The sequence below is a fragment of the Calonectris borealis genome, chromosome Z, assembly GCF_964195595.1.
Source record: "Calonectris borealis chromosome Z, bCalBor7.hap1.2, whole genome shotgun sequence".
NCBI classification, from domain to species: domain Eukaryota; kingdom Metazoa; phylum Chordata; class Aves; order Procellariiformes; family Procellariidae; genus Calonectris; species Calonectris borealis.
The window spans coordinates 37,017,149-37,035,863 of record NC_134352.1 but is presented as its reverse complement, the minus strand read 5'-3'; the positions used below and the strand labels follow the sequence as shown (position 1 = coordinate 37,035,863).

The following is an 18,715-nucleotide window of genomic DNA, read 5'->3' as shown; positions in this document are numbered from 1 at the left end:
GGGGAAGAAGAAAGAAGGGGGGCACTTTCAGAGTGATGGCGTTTGTCTTCCCAAGTAACCCCTATGCGTGATGGAGCCCTGCTTTCCTGGAAGTGGCAGAGCACCTGCCTGCTGATGGGAAGCAGTGAATGAATTCCTTGTTTTGCTTTGCTGCTTGTGCGCAGCTTTTGCTTTCCCTATTAAACTGTCTTGATCTCAACCCATGAGTTTTCTCACTTTTACTCTTCCGATTCTCTCCCCCATCCCACTGGGGTGGAGTGAGCGAGCGGCTGTGTGGGGCTTAGTTGCTGGCTGGGGTTAAACCACGACAACTGTTTAAAATACATATAGATAATTAATGTGTATATATATGTATGACATAGTTAAAGGAAGTAAATAAGGAGCATGGGTTCAAAAGCAGTAACTACTTAGTTTTGGTTGCTTCCTTTGCTAGGGTCAAACCTTAATATTAGCAGGGGCTGGTGGAAAGGCCCTAAATCAGATGCATATTCCAAGATCAGTTAGATAATCCTTCTTACTGATCAGCCTTCAGATCACTGGCAATACCAGGTAGTTCAGGAAATAACTGGTTTGTACTAACTGCCCAATAAAAACATGTAACTTGGCAGCTAAGTCTCATGACATGTGTGAGGTTTAGCAAACAAGTTTGTTATTGAATTATTGTCCATGACGTCTGCTACAAAGTTCAGCAGTTCTCAGTAAAAGGAAGGATGGATTACAAGTACTGCTGGCAATAACAGAAAGGAAACACACTCGTAAGAGCTGGCTCTGAGCAACGAGAAGAATCACTGCTCTAGAATCTGCTGTTGAAGTAGCACTGGATTATTTACCGGTGTTAAACATGTATTCAAAAAAAAACCCCAACAAACCAGAACATCCCTGTATTCAGAGAGCATCCACCTTTAATGACAAACTGTCATGACAGCGTTCAGGTATCAGAATTGGGCTTCAAAACAGACAGAAGCTGTGAGGAAGGCTGAAAACTCCAAACACTTCAAACGTTCACATAAAATAATGTAAAAGTAGTAGTAAATTAAATTTTATGCATCACCTGTGTTAGGTAGGGCATGTTTTGTAGATTTTATTTAAAAAAAAAAACCCTCTCTTCTACACTTGAGCTCCCTGGTGTTTTACCTTTCAAACAAAACGGCAAGACATTTGCTTGCCGACTTCCACTGGGAGCTTGTTTGTCATGTGTCAGCCCTTCCTTGCTCACAAACTAGGGAACCAAGTCTTCTGTTTTTTCTTAGACTGACGTAAGCCAGATTTAAAAAGTAAAATTAAGGGGCTTTTTTATCTTTATCCCGGTAGTTTTCAGAAAAGACTGTCAGAAAATTTATGGACTAGAAACAAAGAGCTGAGGCAGATGAGAGCAGGTAAAATAGGCTATAAATGAAGAAAAATGGTAAATCAAGAGAAGAATGCTGGGGAGGAAACGAGGGAAGGTGGAAACTTGTCTGGACAGTGTTACATGTCAGAGACAGAAAGCTTTGATCACCTTTTTTGTTAGGATAGAAATCTGGGTGGCCAAAAAAGAAAGACTTCACAACAGTGGATTACTAAGAGGAACAGTATTAGGAATTGGCTATAACTGCCTTTGAGAAAATAACACGTTTGCTGATTGCATAGCCCTGACAGAGACAGAAGGAGACTCTGTGGAAAGAATGAGATTTGAGTCTCCTTCCTTTGGCTAAAAAGTCAGACAACAGCTTTTTACTCTTTGTTTATCTGCTGTTACCTCACAATAGTGAAGAGGAGAAAACAGTAAACTTTAATTGACAGAACAACAAGCTTGACAGACTATATAAAAGGTGTAGAGTTACCGGATGAAGGGCTAGAAAACTACAGGTCCCAAAGATGGGACATCTAGTCGGAGCAAAGCAGGAGGCTATCAACATAGCGGTAGAGGCTCACAGGCAAAACACTTCCATATCATAATGCTTGGGATCCACATAAACTATATTCAGAATACCTGTGAGTAGAGTTCTAATGATTTTTCTTTCCCCTGGTAAAATAACCATATCACAATAAGCTGTTCCTCAGACAAAACAGCTGAGCAACCAGCTTATAACACATAACACTGCACTGGTTGCCTAACAAGTTCAGTAAGAAAGCAAATAAAATCCTTAAACCCAGCAAGGCAAATATGCATTTTTAGAGTAGATGTGAATTTTGTAACTGAATTGTCACTCAAAGTTGGCTACCTTCTAGTTAAAGACTCTGATACACAGACAGGAGAATCAACTAATTTAACTGTAGTTAAACATGGACCTCCTCACTCAAATGCAAAGCAACTGAAATCAAAGTGGAGAAAGATTCATATTAGTAAATTTTACTGAGAGAAAACTGAGACAATTCTGCATTTTTAGATGTTAGCACAGAGTACATGTTAACAGCACATAACATAACATCCTAACGTAACACATAACATCCTAAAAACATGTAGAGACTGCAGTTCTGTATAAGCCATTTCAGTATGTAACAATATTTATACAAATGAGGTAACGGTAGATATGAAGAGTATCTATATTTACAACTTCTAAGCCAAATGTCTTCCTCCACCCCCTCCTTAAAGAAAAATTAGACTAAGTAGAAATTAAATTAATTACACTTTCCTAAACTGTAGCATTAGAAATCTAGGGCCATGCTCTAAGAGCAGCAGGACAGAACAATGAAAGCGCTCCTTGTACAATAACATTTTAAAAAATCAGTAACAAATGAGATCTGGACCAGCAGCTGTAAGTCATCGTGTCACAGCTATTTAGAGTTCCAGATGAATGAAGCCTTTAGACTAAACCTACATCCTAATGGACAATTTAATTCACAAAACCACTTCTATAAATGGTAGACTTCTGGCTTGAAAGGCTATTAAATGAACTGGCATAGAGTACCAGCCAGCAGAGTGGAAAGAACGGTTGTTTGCAGGTATTGCCAAGGCACACTACTAATCAAGCTGTAACCACTTCCTATGAAGCCTGGACAGCTTACTGCAGACTTGCCCACACCACTTACTCATTAAGAATGTCAGTCATAAATAGCAATTGTCTAAGTGTTAGCATTTGCATGAGAATTTGAAGCTTTATGCTTGTCTGAAGCCTTGTTTTCAGAGCTAACAATTCAGTAAACTTCCTGTATTTCTAAATAATAATTAAATTACTGATTTAACCAGTTACAAGAAATCGCTAATGCGATTTCATCATTATCCTGACATTATCTGCTCAGACGATTTCTTATTTTATTTAGTCCATCACAGCTTAAAAGTCAGAAGTTCAGTATAAAACCCTTGTATGAAAACAAAGATGACAAAGCACAAATCAATATGATAAATGACATACAGATTACCTTAGAAAGGTGAAACATATCTGTTAGTACAGTGCTTCTACTGAAGAGATACACATTCCTTTAGAGAACCTAAATGCCAAAGTCTATTTTGATGGGGCAGCTACAAGTGTCATAAGCATTAACAGACTTGAGAAAAATTACTGCTGTTATTACTAAATGTATCAAATTCAGAGAGAAAAGTCATTAGTGCAGCCCCATAACATTTTCTAAGTTGTTTTCTAATTGCACAGAACAGGTTGAAATTTAATAAAAAACTTGAAGACACTATATATGTAAAGTGTAAGTTTTAAAAATGCACTTGTGTCTTAAGGAAAAGTATTTTCTAAGCTAAAGAAGCCACAGGTTGACGACAGATGAAGACTTAAATAGCCTGCAAACATTCACTCCTTTCCATTGAAAAAAAAGTCCAGACATTGAACTTCAGCAGTTTCACCAGCTTATCCATAAGAAAATGGTAATCTAAACTTTATATTGGGTTTCGTTATTCTCATTAGAACATTTGACTTTTTCATCCTTTTGCAAGCTATTAAAAACAGAAATGGAAAAAATACCAAGGATTAGTTTTTCTCCTGCTAAGTAATTTTTGTACCTCTATAGACATATATAGTATATACACACAGATTTACAATCATCTTTCCATTCCAGTCAATGGCAAAGTTATATACATACAGAAAATTACAGATAGCCAGTAGAGCATATTTTATCATTTCATTATGAAGCTTATAACTGGTACACCAATTCATTTAACAGAGCCATAATGAATGTGAATGGAGCCAATAAATGTCAATAAGTTCAGAGCTGTGCATATTTGGAAGCAAAAGAGCCATAAGGTATGTAAGTTGAGGCACAAAGAATCACGAAACCTCATTTTAGTTTCTTCCATTCCTATCAGAGGAATATAAGTCTCAAAATTAGAGTCCTTTAGAGGACAATGTAGAGATGGAGTTTATACTTAGATACGTCTGAAGGAGGAAGATACCTCTATTCACCAACTTAGCTTAGAAGAGGACTTGGGACAGTAGCTTGCTTGAACTTGTCTCTGAATACCTTTTCCCCATCTCAAACATTGTTTTCGAGAGATCCTTAGAAGATAGCAACATTAAGACATTTCAATATTTTATAATGTTCACATTTACCTCTGTTGGCCTCCAGAAATCTCCCCAAGAAAAAAAGCAAATAATCCTCTTGGAAACTACTGGGAGTCAGACACAGAAGGCTGACCTCCAGGTCATGTTTAACTGTGCTGGCATCAAGCTTTCCTACCTCTTCTCTGTTCTAATGTAATTCTTTGGCTCATCAGTGACACAGGTGTGTCTACTTGGATGATGAATGGACACTGTATGAACACACTAAGGAGAAGACTGAAAGATACCTCGGTCAGAGGCTGGGAGTGCAGAAATTCAGCTACGTAAAGCGTGAAATCTTGTATTTCATTCCAATTAGATGCACTGGATTTTGAGCATGGAGAAACTCAGCATCTATTACAATGTCTGAGAGGCTAAGCCTTTCATAAAGAGAAGGAAAAAGTATCTGTGCACCAATATTTCTTTTTCAGATTATTTTACTACCATACAACCTAAATCTAACAGCAATCTCTTTCGCTATATGTTAAGGCTTTCCTTTTTCATAAGGAAATGGCTGAAAGAGGCTAATACCATCAGGGGTTTTGGTGGGAGGAAGGTGCGTTTAACAGTATGCTTTTCAAAAGCAAGTACTGTGTTTTCATACCTGCCAACATAGACTTTGAGAACCTGACATGAATAACTTAACTGATTTATCAGATAAAGGATGTAATTTACTCAAATTTTTCCTTCAAAATGTAGTATTAATAATCCCTTAGCTGCCTGCTTCAAATCACAGAGGTGACAATCAACCTGTGTGCTACTACAAATCCTGTACTAACAGAAGCAGACAGGTCGAAGGAATCAACAGAATAAAAAAAAACCACCCAAAACTACAACAGATCATTGTTTGAAGTCCTATCGATCCTAAAGTTTTGTCTTTTAAAGAACTAGAAACATAGGTATCCTGTTGGATAGTGGACATTAAACATCTCCTTCTCCAACAAGCAAAGAAAGGACCTAGCAAGTCACTAGCTATACAAACAGCTCCACTGCCTACACAGGGGAGTTCAGCCTTCGCAAAAACAGCCTTGAAAAACCGCAACTTGTTTTCCTAAGGCAAAGACTTGCAAAGTCATCACTTCCCACACTTACCCTCTCCAAAGGAGACCTGGCATTTTGAAGAAAAAAATACCATAGTAATAAGCATTAGTACTACGACAGACTGCATATAACAAGCGAATAGCGTTGCAAAAACAAAATACACCAAGCAATGTGAATGCACACACGGATGGCTCAGACCTACAGCTGACTGTGTAAGTTTAGGACAGTCTGACTGAGTGTTTGTGTCACGCCAGGCTAATTATTCCGCTCTGCCAGTGGCACGGGCAGCTCTCATGAGGTTTCCCTGACTCATCTGAACTCTGATGCAAAACCACTCTGGTGGTTTTGCTATAGGGTTTATCTATGCAATGGAAGAGTGAAGCAGCCCATTCTCTCAGGCCATTTAACACAAAAGTCATTATAACTTGTCTGCATTTTGAAACAGTATCAATGCCTCTGTAATTCTCAATAGCAGTGGGCCAGTATTTTTAAACTAATAAGTTACTGCAACTCATTAAAATTTGAGACAATCGATATAGTAATGGGGAAAACAAACCATCCTTCATCCAAGTCTCCCATTTTTTTCAGTTTATTTAGACTACAATGGAAAGAGCCAAGAAATGTCAGGTATAACTTCGCTTGTTCCCCACACAAAGCAATAGCCAGTCTTCCTATAAATTCACAGGAATTTGTAAGTTTATCTGTCATCAGCACTGACTGAATAAGGGTTCTTAATTATTAAGAACCAGTTTCAGCACTCTAAAACAGAACACAGTTCCTCTTAAAAATATTTTTTTTAAAAATTTAAACTAGCATTGACTATACTTCAGAACAAATTCTGTGTCTAAGGCAACAACTGCTTGTACAAAAGCATCCAGACAGGCTTACCCAAAACCAAGAACGTTAAACATTTACAATGACTTGGCAGAAATCACCAGAACATGAGCTATCAGTAGTAAATGTCCTTGGTATGTAGCTCCAGTTGTAAAACACTGACTTTTAAGCCTATCCATAAGTTCTTAGGGAGGCAAAGAAGTTTTGAAGTTCCTTTGCTAGATTACAAGATTCTTATATGCTAGTTCCTGAAGAGAAAGAAGACTCAGTGATTACCCACATACCTGATTATTTCAGTGGATTAGTTTCAGAATCACAAAAAATATCTGATTAAAAATCATACTATAAGCAGTATTAGCTGCATCATATTACTTTGTTTTTAATTAAGCAAAGAATACATCTACATCAAAGAACAAGCAGTGCTAGTGGCACTCAGCATATGCAATATTAACAGATTCTGTGAATGCAGATTCTGACTTTAGCCTTCCTCCCACACACACACACACACACACACACACACATTACCATGGTGATTTGCAAAATTTGCTGCCTGGGATTTTGGAACAGTACAGTATTTGAAATGCCCTCAGCATCTTTGAATAGATGCAAACACAAATTAAGTTACATTTAAAGAGACAATAAGCCACAAATAGTTTGATAAAGCTGTCTTTAGAGAAGAACTCTGACAAAAATATCTTAGTATGACCTCAACCAGTAGAAACAAAGCAACAAAGCTTTCACGTTATGATTTCTGTCCCTGAAAGAAAGGGAACAAAGTTTAAGGAATCAAGAAAAGAAATAGCATACATTCAGTATAAAAAGCATCATCTAGAATCACCCATTATCTCTGTCAACATTTAAGTAGCTATCTGTGGAAGTGTCACTTTCAGAACAACATATTTTCTTTAAAGGAATCCTTAATTTATACACTATTTCACTAAAACGCACACTTGTTTGGACTATAACAGGTCTGTGCTTGTTGCGAGTTTCCCACAAGTGGGATCACTCTTGACGTAGTTTCCTTTTATTTATCAAAATTTTCAACAGAAATTTAAAAAAAAAATTCATCTTAAGAAGTGAGGATCATCTTACTGTGAATACATACATATCTGACAATATAGAGGGCACAGGACTGGGAGTAAAGATGACAATTCTCAGTTTTTTGTGCCCCGATCAAACAATAGTTTAAACAAACAAAACCACCACAACCTCCGGTATCTGCATTGTCCTGTATATACAGTGATAATGTCTCATACTTTAGTTTCTAAGCACCTTGGGATACAACTAACGCAATTATGATTCTAGTGAAGAAATACAACAGGCAAGACTTCACCATAACTGCTACCTGCAGGTAATGACAAATATTACCCTTGCAAATGCATCCTTGCAGAGATGCAGTTGACTTTCTTCACAGAAACAATTGTAATGGATTTAGGATGTCAATGAAAGGTTCACCACTAACTTCATCATAGCCGGGGTTTAATTTCAAACACTTAGAACTGACAGGCGTCCCTCACCACCCCTACCGACTTCCCGGGAAAGGCCTGCGGGAAGTGGAAGCACCACTTAACAGTCACGCACGGGTGAAGAAGAGGCACCAGCGCAGGGATTTACAGGCTCTTCTTTAGAGCCCTCACAGGAAGCTTAGCAATGGTGGACCCTGGGGGATGGTCCATGCGGAAAAACTGCATTAGAGTCAATCACATGTTTCACGATAGAATGACTGTATGTCAATACTTCCCCTTCGAATTCACCTCAATGCAGTCTTAAGTCCAATTAACATTTTTCAAGACCATCACAAGGCTTTGCCCATTACAAGACAGCTTAGCAGAAAAAAAGTTACAATTGCGTCAAATAACAGAGCTCGACACACCTAGATTTATCTTTCAGAATAAGTCACTATTTAAATACTGAAATAAAAAGACTTGGTTATGCAGCAAACCCTGGCTGTACCAGTGACATGATCAGTTACATGCTCCCACTGTGTAAGATGAATTTTTGATAGGACAACAAGAAGAAAAGAAAGAAAATAAAGGAATGCACCAGAGCTACTGACGTAGTCTTCCGTTAGCTCCACAAATTATTCCCCCCATATGCTTGAGGACAATTAAAAAAAAAAAATTTGATGTGCAAGGAGTGCATGAAATACCGAAACCAAAGCAACTATGTGAAGACCACTCCCTGCTCCCTCCTCCCGCCCCTTAAAAATTAGAGGTTACTTAAAACAGGTATTTCTAAACCTTTCTTTCAGTCCACTGTAGATTGACTTCTTGGATATGTCACCACAAAATAAAAAACAGGTAAACTCCTGCTTCTGAAACACTTACTTTTGGCTGGAGAAAACAGTTTCTATCGTATCTTGAAATCTGTTTATATAGTTCAGGTGAACAGGATTATTCTTAACTTCAAACTACTTTCTTACAGCAATTTTAATTTCTTTTTATTATCTCAAGGCAGAACAAATGTTATAAAAACTCAGCTTATTAGAAACGGACTTCAGTACATAAAATCAGGGCAACATACCATTCACTTGAAGGGTTAAGAGGGGAAATAAGTAGTTGAGCTCAAATGAAAAACTGTTCTCAGGAAGCTTTAAAGGAGTAGGTGGAATCCCTTTACCAACTGGTGTTTGATGCGAATAGCTGCATCAGGTGGGGCCAATTAAAAGAGATGTTATCGGTCAGCACAAGAGTTATTGAACACGAGCCATAAGATAAAAGCAACCAATAAATGTAACAAAGAGATTTCTGCATGTAAAATTTCAATACTTACTAGTATGACTGTTTTGACGAGGAAGCCAAGTGCAATTTATGAAAGTCCTATTTTTCCACAATATTTAAACAGTCGATCTCCAAATTCAGTGGGTGACTACAAGAAAGATGACAAAAGATCCCCTTCCAAAAAGGAAGTGAGGGGAAAGTATATCAAGCCCATACAAAGATAAGCCTGTACTTTATGACAGAAAAGGCACTAAGTTTGAGACAGAAATCACCAACATCATTCAAAAGACAGACACACTTATTTTTTCTATGAGGACAATTGGGATTTTGACAGGGAAGGCTTTGGTGACAACACACTTTCTATTCTGTGGGAAGAAAGTTTTTCTAAGAAAATATTTCTGAACTCTGTGTAATAAATGATAAAGTTCAAGACATCTATAGTCAGAAAAAAACCATGTTGAGTTGTACAGTAATTTGTAAAAAAGCACAAGACACCAAAGTACCCAGCAAACAATGATGCAGTCTGTAATCAGATATTTGGTTCACGCATTGTTTTGCCCTTGTACTGTGATTTATATACTGATAAAACAAATAGCTCTGTGTTTTAGCCTAAATGGTTAGAGACACTTACACTATTTTATCCCTGCTTGCCTGAAGTGCAACTGTAAGTACTGTAACTGTTTTGCTGTGAAAAATTATTGGATCGGAGTAGTCATCACCATGTGTAATCTTCTCCCAGCATTATAAGCCCATTATTGTTTAGATGAAAGTTTCTCCTTTACTTTGCTAAAGATGAATTGCAATTTCTCCTCCAATGTGGAGGCAATGGTTTATACAGAGCAAACAAACCTCATCATGGGCCATGACATTTCTGCTACAATTTATGTATGGTGGGGAGAGAATTCAAACTCTGTCCAGTGAAGGACTGAGCTGACAGTTTTCTAATAACCACAGTGTCTGACCAAGTGCTCAGGTAACTGCAACCTGATAGACCTTTGACATTACTAGATGTTAGCCTATACTGTGATCCATACTTTCAACATCAGCCAAATAAGCAAGCCATCCATTGAACACAGAGATCCATTTCCGTTGTTCATTGAATATACCTTAACCATAACTTTGAAGCAAGATGAACAGCAGTTCCTAGCTCTTCAGGCAGTGCAGCTGCCAGCAGCTTGCTTTCTCCCATGTACCACTCTGATGCACTACTGCACATGCAGAGAGAAGGTATCAGTTCTCCCTCATGACAAACATTACCAATCTGATTGGACAGAAAGCTAACTAAATCAGAGGAGGAAGTTAATACAGTATAGTCATGTTTCCAGGAAGAAGCCTGCAAAACCTGCTGATGATCGCATTGACACCTTACGTCTTCCTCCTTACACCTCCCTCCTCAACCCTTCTGTTAATGTGTCACTGACAAAAAAGATGCAAGAGTGCTCTGAAGTAGGTCTGCACTCCCTTAACTGTGCCTTCATTACAGGCAAGAGAGCTCTTCTTCCTCTTGGAGTTGAGGAGAAGCAGTCAAGAGAAACTTTTGTTCCTCTTGGGACAATAATTACCCTCAGACTAGTAGTTTCATCTCACATCCACTTCTAACTGCACACAAAACATTGAACTAGAAAGAGACCAAAGGGGTCCTCAGGCAGTTACCCAGCTATGTAACAGGCACTGAGAACAGACCCTCTCGTAGGACACCCACCAGCCTAATTTTCTTACATTCTCTTCGTTAATAACAAAAAGCCTTCTCACTGCTAAACCTCCTCTTCAGTCTGCTCTTTAAGTGAAGCCCCTGCTTCAACATGTTCGGTGCAGCTGTTTGATTGCTCTCTTATCCACTTTCATTTGTTTCAGGTTGCTTGTTCCTTGAATTTGTCATTATTTCTTGACATCATCACTAGTCATGCAATAAAACAAGAGACACTAATCATGCAAGACAGACTTGCTTCATCAAAATATCCTGAAACCTTTAAGTGATTGTGAATACTCAAAAGCCTCTGTTCAGATTTACTGATGTTTTTTTAAACAAAAAGGAATCCAACCCTCCCATCCCAGGATCAGCATCCTTCAGAGAAGCATTCCTCCTCCTCCTCCCTCTTCCCCCTTTATTTTCCTCCCAGGCTTGGCTACAGGAAGGAACACCATGTCCCTGTTTTTCTAATGCATCTCCATCTCCACCTCCTCTGCTCAAAAATTTGTTCTTGAAAAAAAGTAATAATTTAGTTGTGCAGTCATCATCACATACACTTAGCTTCAGTACTTTAACGCAACAGTAATACAGCAAGACAGCTATAATATTAAAAACACTCCTTCATGTTAACCCTGCTAAGTATACTTTAAGAATTGATAAAACTGCATTAGAAGACAGGCATACATGTATCATTTGTGGAGTAAACAGCAGCCAATTCCCTACAATCCTTCAGCATATATAAGAAAGCATTTCTCTGACTTTTAAGGTACCAAAACAGTGACTAATACTTTCACAACACCCTCAGTTCTTTTAAAACTTAGTTATTTGCTTTACAGGCCAATATTAAGATTAGGAGACAGAAGATGACTAATATTAAACAGATACAGTAGTTAGTAGCAAACACATTTTAATGAATATGACACAGCAAGGTACAAAAGGCTCTACAAAGGGCCACACTAGTCTTCACCCATTTTCTCTATCTGAGCACACAGAGAGGTGTACAGCAAGAAACAGATAGCCAGGGGTAAGGCGGTGACCAAAGATAACTGGGTCACTCAGATGCTTGTTTATGTAAGGCAACAGTCTTTAATATTAGCTAGAACCATATCTAGTAAAAACATGTGTTGCGGTAATGAATTTGATGATAAATTGCTATTCAGTTCCTGGACTCATATTGTCAAGTGTAATCAAGAGTTGCAACTACGTTGCTGAAAGCTAGTTTGAATAGTCAAAGTATCACTCGAAAGTAAGTGAAAGTTAGTCATATTTTAATACTATACAAGTACGCAGTGACACTGACCAGAACCCAGTGGGTTTCTGCACATAGAGCTAACAGAAATCATGACAGAGCTTGCAAAACAGACTGGCAAGAAATTTGCTTTAGCAATATGGTATACTAAGCTTACATATAATTTGCCGCCCCACAACAAGCTAAGCTCACCAAAAATGAAACAAACAAAAAAAAGACCTGCAAGAGAGGTACTTCCAGGAAGTACTTTAACTTTTTTTTTTTTTTTACATTATTGAGTAATTCAATTCCACATTATGCTTCATGCCTAAAGGTTGCTCTGTAAATCATATTAAGCAAAGCAAATATCTCAACACTATTCTTAATAGTTTGAAAAAAAATTATTAAACTCCCAAGAAACTGCCACCTCAGTCATTTATCACAGAATGAAATATGTTATCCTTGTAATTCATACGTCAATAGTGTAAAGAAGAAGTGTTTTTCTTATACTGTACTGTAATTCTAGCAAGAAATCCTAACTGAAGAGACAAAAATAAGAAACACCTTCACACCCTGCCTTTGAGGGTCAAAAGGTCTGGCACAAATATCTAAAGGGTTTGTGCAAGTTTGCTCTAAAAGGCTTGCTCAAATTACCAGGTGTTACATGGACTCCTCCCCAGTGGACAATGAACTATAGCAGCAACTGCTGATTAACATTATTTCACCACCACAAACCATTACTCCTTCTAGAAATGTAAGAGAAAGTCAATTAAACTTCTTGTTGGGGAAAAATAGGAAATGAGATGTTTAACACTTCTTGTTTACTGTAATGCCTCCGTAGGACATGATCTGATTTCTCGACACTACTCTAGGGTTAATGCTGTTAATGTTTTGTCACTGCAATGAAAGCTCTGATATCTAGGTTAAAAAAAAAAAGTCACAGTAAAATGTTTAGAAAGCCATTTGGAACACACACTCAATTTCTCTTCTCCCCTTCCTGTTTCTAAATCAACTCCACTTATTTTTTGGACAGCAGAAACTATGATGGGATGTTCAAAACATTTCTAACTGCCTTTTCCCTACCAGGACAAGCCACCATGTCCACAAGGCTTCCCACAGACCACCATACTGCAAGCCACCACAGAACTTCTGATACCGTCGTAAGGTCAAAATTACTAGCAAGCTTCAAAACAATTTATTTTGTTTGGTTATATGACAGCATAAGTAAACTGTCAATTATTTTTCAGCGAAACAGTCTTTAAATCAATGTATGACACAGCTGTAACATTTCTGGACAAACTACACCTAACAACAGTTTCAGAGTTCTTCATTTCTCTGGTGTACAAATGCATTATAAAGTTTTATAGACCGTACATTGTAATTTCCGATATATACAACTTTGGTCTAGATATACAGAAACTTCACCAGGAAGTTTCCTGAACATAGAATAATTGATTCTCTGCTGTGGAAAGGATACCAGCCTTTCCTCAAAGCAGAAAGCATGTAGAGAGTATAAGCAGAATTATTTTACATATCTAGACAGCTATATCCAGATTCTAGTTTCTCACCCAAGCTAAATGGAGAAATTAAATTTGAGAGAGCAGTGATGTAACTATTGACACACAATTAAATTTATATACATACTAAAATGTATACAGTGAATTATCTCATTGCTTATTTGAGCTGCTACTTAGTTCATTAGTGGTTGTAATGATTTGCTTGATCACTTTCTACAATTTCATCTACAATAGTCCCTTTCACCCTTCAAAAAAACTATTACAATAGAAATTTAGTATTTTATTACATCTTTCAAAATTGCATCTATATTTCAACAACGTAAAAAACAACTTTCAGAAACATATCTGTACCTTCACTGAGCTATTATTAATCAGATTACCTAAGCAAATTAATTGACTAAACATTCCTTATGAGTGAGGAAAAAGCACCATCTAATCTCAATTACTTCAGTTAAATATAAGGAAACATACTAGTATTACATTTACATTATATTTCCTATACATTGATTTACACTTAAAAGGTGACTGTCAGCCCTTGAGGATTAAATAAGACCCCTCAGCAAAAAAAAATCTAAAAAAAGAGCTTAAGGCAACCCCTTCCCCGGGGCTTTAGAGATTTTCTTTACTTTTCTATTTTTTAACCAATAATCACAGTCCAGGAGGGATATATTTGCAATGGGTGTGGGAAAAGTCTGCTTAGGGTTTCACTTAAATTACTTCTGAAGTTTTTGTCTCATAAACGTGAAATAATTACTCCATTCATCCATCCAAGTTCAAAAGCAAAATCAGAAGACTTACGGTTTAATGCATATCCAACTTCAGAGTCAGAAGTCGCAGGATCTTATGTTCTCCTGGCCTGTGAAAGTAAGATTTATAATTTCGATAAGAGCAGAAGGTTACATACGCTGAATAACTGCCTGAAAACCAAACGCTCAACCCAGAAGACAAGCGCCACATTTCAAATTACCGCGTTAAGTACGACTTCACCTCTCCGGACGCACAACAAAGTCATAGCTGTTACACCCCCAGCGCGGCCTTCTACCCCTCCCGCCGCTGTGCGGGGCTCCCCACGGCGGCCAGGGACACGGGTGGCCGCGGCCCGCGGGGGAGGGAGGCGGCGCGGCATCCCCGGCACGCCACCACGCCCTGTGCCCGGCGCAGGCCGAGCCCGGGCCCGGCTGCCCTGCCGCTCCCGCCGCCCACCCACCTGCTCACAGCAGCACCTGCCCTCCCGCCACACGGAGAGGGGAAAAAAAGCCCCAAAAAACCAAAACCCCCCAAAAACTCCTCATCCTTTTTTATCGCCCACCAGAAAATCTGTTGCTCGCTCCTTTTTGTCTGAGTGTCAGGCGGGATTACCGCTGAGCATCACCCGCCGCGCGGGCGGCACTGGCCAGCCCTGCTGCCCGCTTCCTGCTGCCCGCTCCCGCAGCGGCGGGGCCGGACGCTCTTCCCACAACGCCCCGCCCGGCCCAGCCCCGGCCCCCGCCGCCGCCGGGGCACCTCGCTCGACCCTCGCTCGCCACAGCCCGGCCGCGGGGCTGGCGGTGCGGGTAACACCGGCGGTCTCAGGCGCCGGCGGCGGGGCAGCCCCCTCCCGCCTCCGCCGGCAGCAGCCCGAGGCCCTGCGCCCCCCCGGGGAAGGGAGCGGCCTCGACGCAGCCCGGCCCGCCGGCAGGTACCTGCCCCGCGGGCGCGCCGGGGAAGCGGGGCGGCGAGAGCGGGGACCCCCTGCCCCCGTCACTCACCGCTGCCCACGGCGGCGCCCGCTCCTTTGTCTGCCCGCCGCGCCCCCGCACCTCCGTCCCCCGCTGCCGGGCGCCTCGCGCCCCCTCCCCGCCGCGCTAGGGGTGGAGGAGGACGCAGACGAGATCCGCGGAGGAGGCCGCTACCGCCCGGCGGTCACATGCAGCGGGCGGGCGCGGCGCGGCCGCAGGCCCCCTCCCGCGCTCCCGGGAGCCCGGCCGGCAGGGTCCGAGGCGAGGTAGGGGGTGAAGATGGCGACCTCGGCGGCACGGGGAGGGAATCCCCAGGCCGGCTCGCTCCGCTCCGCGCTGCCGGCTGGGCTGGGCGCGCCGGGGAGGGGAGGGGACAAAGGAGGCCGGGCGGCGGCGGCGAGGACGGCTGCCGCTGCCCGTCAGCCCTATCGATGTACCGCCCGCTCCTCCTCCGCCGCCGCCGCCGCCGCGCGTTCAAATTGCCGTCAGGGGCCAGCGCCGCAGCGCCCCCTGCCCGCCCCGCTCCGACCGCCCGGGCGGTCGGAGCGGGGCGGGCGGTGGACCCGCCGCGGGCCTTACTGCGCACCCCAGTGGGACATCGGGCCCGGACTGGCGCCAGTGTGGTCCCCAGGATGGGCTCGCCCTGTCCGGAGCCGGGCGAAGCCAGCGGTCCGGAGTCCTCTGAAATCGGCGGGGTCGTCTCACCTCCTCAGGTGCTTTTCCCGCCGTCGCTCCGTGAGGAGATAGCACGCCCCGGGGCAGTGAGCGCAAATGGCTGACCGTTGGTTAGCCCGCTGTCCAAAATTTTGTGGTCAAGGAGGGGGAAAGGTAGTGAAAGCAGGTCACGAAAGCTGGTGTGGTTGGGGTCGGACCTCCAGGAAAAGAGAAGGGGCTCTGGCTTCTGACCCCCAGCTGCAAACCCCCTCTGTTCATTGGTAAGCTTCCCCATCCTGCCTGCCCCTGGCAGTCACTTCAGTCTGTGACAGCAATATGAACCTGACCTTGTGGAGAGGTGACGGCTCGTCATGGGCGCTCCACACGCGTAACTGATTTACTGATTCAAAATAGGCATGGCACCACTGCGACGCTTGAAGAGACCTCTCTCCACTCCATTCTACTGGACCATATATTTTCTTTTAAAAAGAAAAAAGGGGGGAGAAAAGCTAGAGGTGATAAGCATGACTCAAAACGGAAACATGACGAACGTGCAAGATCAGGCGTTCCTCGCTGGGTGGCAAAGTACGGCTGGCAGCTCTATCCAGTGACACCTTGGTGCTATCGAGTGGCAGTTCTCCACATAGAGACAGGCTGCCATCCTCCTCCATCTCACCTGTGCACTTCTTGTCTTGGTTGATGGCACATCATCCGTGGTTTAGCGGCGTGGGTTAAAATGGAAAATGTGGCAGTGCTAACAAGTTGCCAGTAAGCTGAATGTGGACGGTATCACAGGGAAAGAGACTGCAGAGACTAATTGTAGACTGGAAAATTTCCTGGTCTATACCTAAATCCACAAACTGTTGTAAAACAGTCTGAAAAGGGTATAAGGATATAAAAAAAAAATTCAAAAACTTTTGATCTGTGTTTTCAGTCTGTATGAATCCCTGACATTTATGCTTACTAACGATATAGATTTCTTGTCGTTAATAAGACCTGCATCAACTGACAACATGGTTGGTTTTTATTATTTTTCCACTCTCATTTTTTATGATTTTGGACATTTTTCTAAGAGGTCTTTATTTGTGCCCACTGAGGTACCAGATGTGGTTATATCTAACTTGCCTTCAGAAGGACACAGCGTGAGGGGTGGCTGCGTCAGGCATGCCCAGTCACGGATCTCCCCTTGCACAGACAGGGGCACTGAAAACCAGTCCCAATCCAGTGCCGTGCGGGTGGTGGTTCACCTGCCAACGTTTAGATGGTGAACACCCTTACCTGATGCCTGCAAAGAACAGCTGTGATGGTTGCTTCCATTCTGCTTAAGCTTCTCATTGCTGTTAATGGACTTTACTTCACAAGAATCTTGTGATGCAGAGAAATCCCCACTTTCAAGATGAGAAATTGCAGCATAAAGAGGCAGTATAGCTTGCCTCAGGTCCTACATATAGTATGTGATAAAACCAGAAACTTAATCCAGAGTTTGGGTGCGGATGCTGTCAGTCTAACCACAAGTTCATTTTCTTTCTCAAGCTGTGTTTCTCAGGACTCCACTCCTGAAAAAGTCTTGGGAGAAAAAGCAAAGCAATATTGAAGGAGACACGCTAACAGAAGTTCTGTTGAGCTTGTGCAAAAAACCATGTAGTTAAATGGAAGTGTTGCAAGTAGGCATATTTACACAGAAAACTTCTGCAGAAACATTATCCTGGTTTGGTAAGTGTACAAGAAGGGGAAACCCTTGCAACATGTCGCTTCAATATTGTGCGTTTAAGACATATGATGTCTTAAATTTATTGGCCAAATTTCATGCAGGAGCAGGTGAATCACAGGAACATCGCAGGAATCTTAGGCCAAAGCTGCTAACACATTAGCGATTCCCATGGAGGACTGTCCACAGTAGGAGTACCACTGTATTCAAAAGAGTTGTGGTAACACATGGTTTGAACTGTTCCCCACAGCAGCTCCTCTCAAGGAACAAAGATGTGTCAAGTGCATGCACCCTCAGTCACCTGTGTTAGATGGTGCTGGTACATCTTCAGAGTTTTGGGCATCTCCCCTGCCACTGTGTCTCAGCAGGTACTAGAGTGCCCAAAGGCACATTCCATATCCCAGTAGCATAAAACTGGAAGCCAACCTCTCCAAACCAGGTCCAGCAGAAGTCAGGAAATTCATCTACATTGTGAAAGCGTGTGCCAGATACTTGTCAGAAGACAGTCATGTGCCAGGCTGCGTCTGGCAGCAGTGGTACGTATTCATATTGCCATAGTTACTAACAAAGTACTAATCATGTTGTGTGTGAGAATGAACTGTGTATAGAGCCAGCCATGCTTGCAAATAAACTCAATTAAGCCTTCAATAGATTGAACCAGTTTGGACGCATGTGCTCTGACCAACAGTTTGTACTCTGCTTTATTACGGTTAGTTCCTCAAAAGCGCTGTCATGCTGTCTTTACCACTTTCCAAGTATTTCTTTTGTGTCCTTCTGACTAAATGCTGACCATTCTCCTGATTTCTTTCCCCAGTGCGTTGTGCCCATATTACTGACTACTTTTACTAATTACATCTTCCATATCCAAAGTTAGGCAAGAACTTCATCTTTCGAAAACTTTTTCTCTCTTGCTGTCCTCAGGGCCTCATGCCAAAGCGTGAAAAAATGGTCAGGCAGAAATAACTCAATATGAACCTTTGATGGTAAATGACATTCTTCCCTGTGGTAAATGACCCTGTGGGCCAGAGTGCTTGCTAGTTAGCATACCAAACACAATAAAGAGAAATCCATCATTGCTGGCTTTGATGGTGTCTGTGAAAAAAAAGATTGCTTTTTAAAAGGGAAAAATTACTTTACAA

At 41.6% G+C, this 18,715-nt stretch overlaps 1 protein-coding gene across 6 annotated transcripts in view; it reads right to left on the bottom strand.

The window, feature by feature from the left end:
- The window catches only part of CDC42SE2 (CDC42 small effector 2), an 85,741-nt gene extending 70,160 nt beyond the window's left edge, over positions 1–15,581 (bottom strand). For 2 of the 6 annotated variants that reach the window (XM_075136638.1, XM_075136637.1), the window contains exons 1-2: positions 14,484–14,609; positions 14,295–14,352 (exon numbers count right to left, since the gene is read on the bottom strand). The gene's annotated coding sequence lies outside the window, so the exon portion shown is untranslated. Of the gene's footprint in view, positions 1–14,294; positions 14,353–14,483; positions 14,610–14,805; positions 14,966–15,244 lie in introns of those variants that run through there. The other 4 variants (XM_075136642.1, XM_075136639.1, XM_075136640.1 and 1 more) reach the window with 3 other exon arrangements.
- Between the last annotated feature and the right edge of the window lie 3,134 nt (positions 15,582–18,715).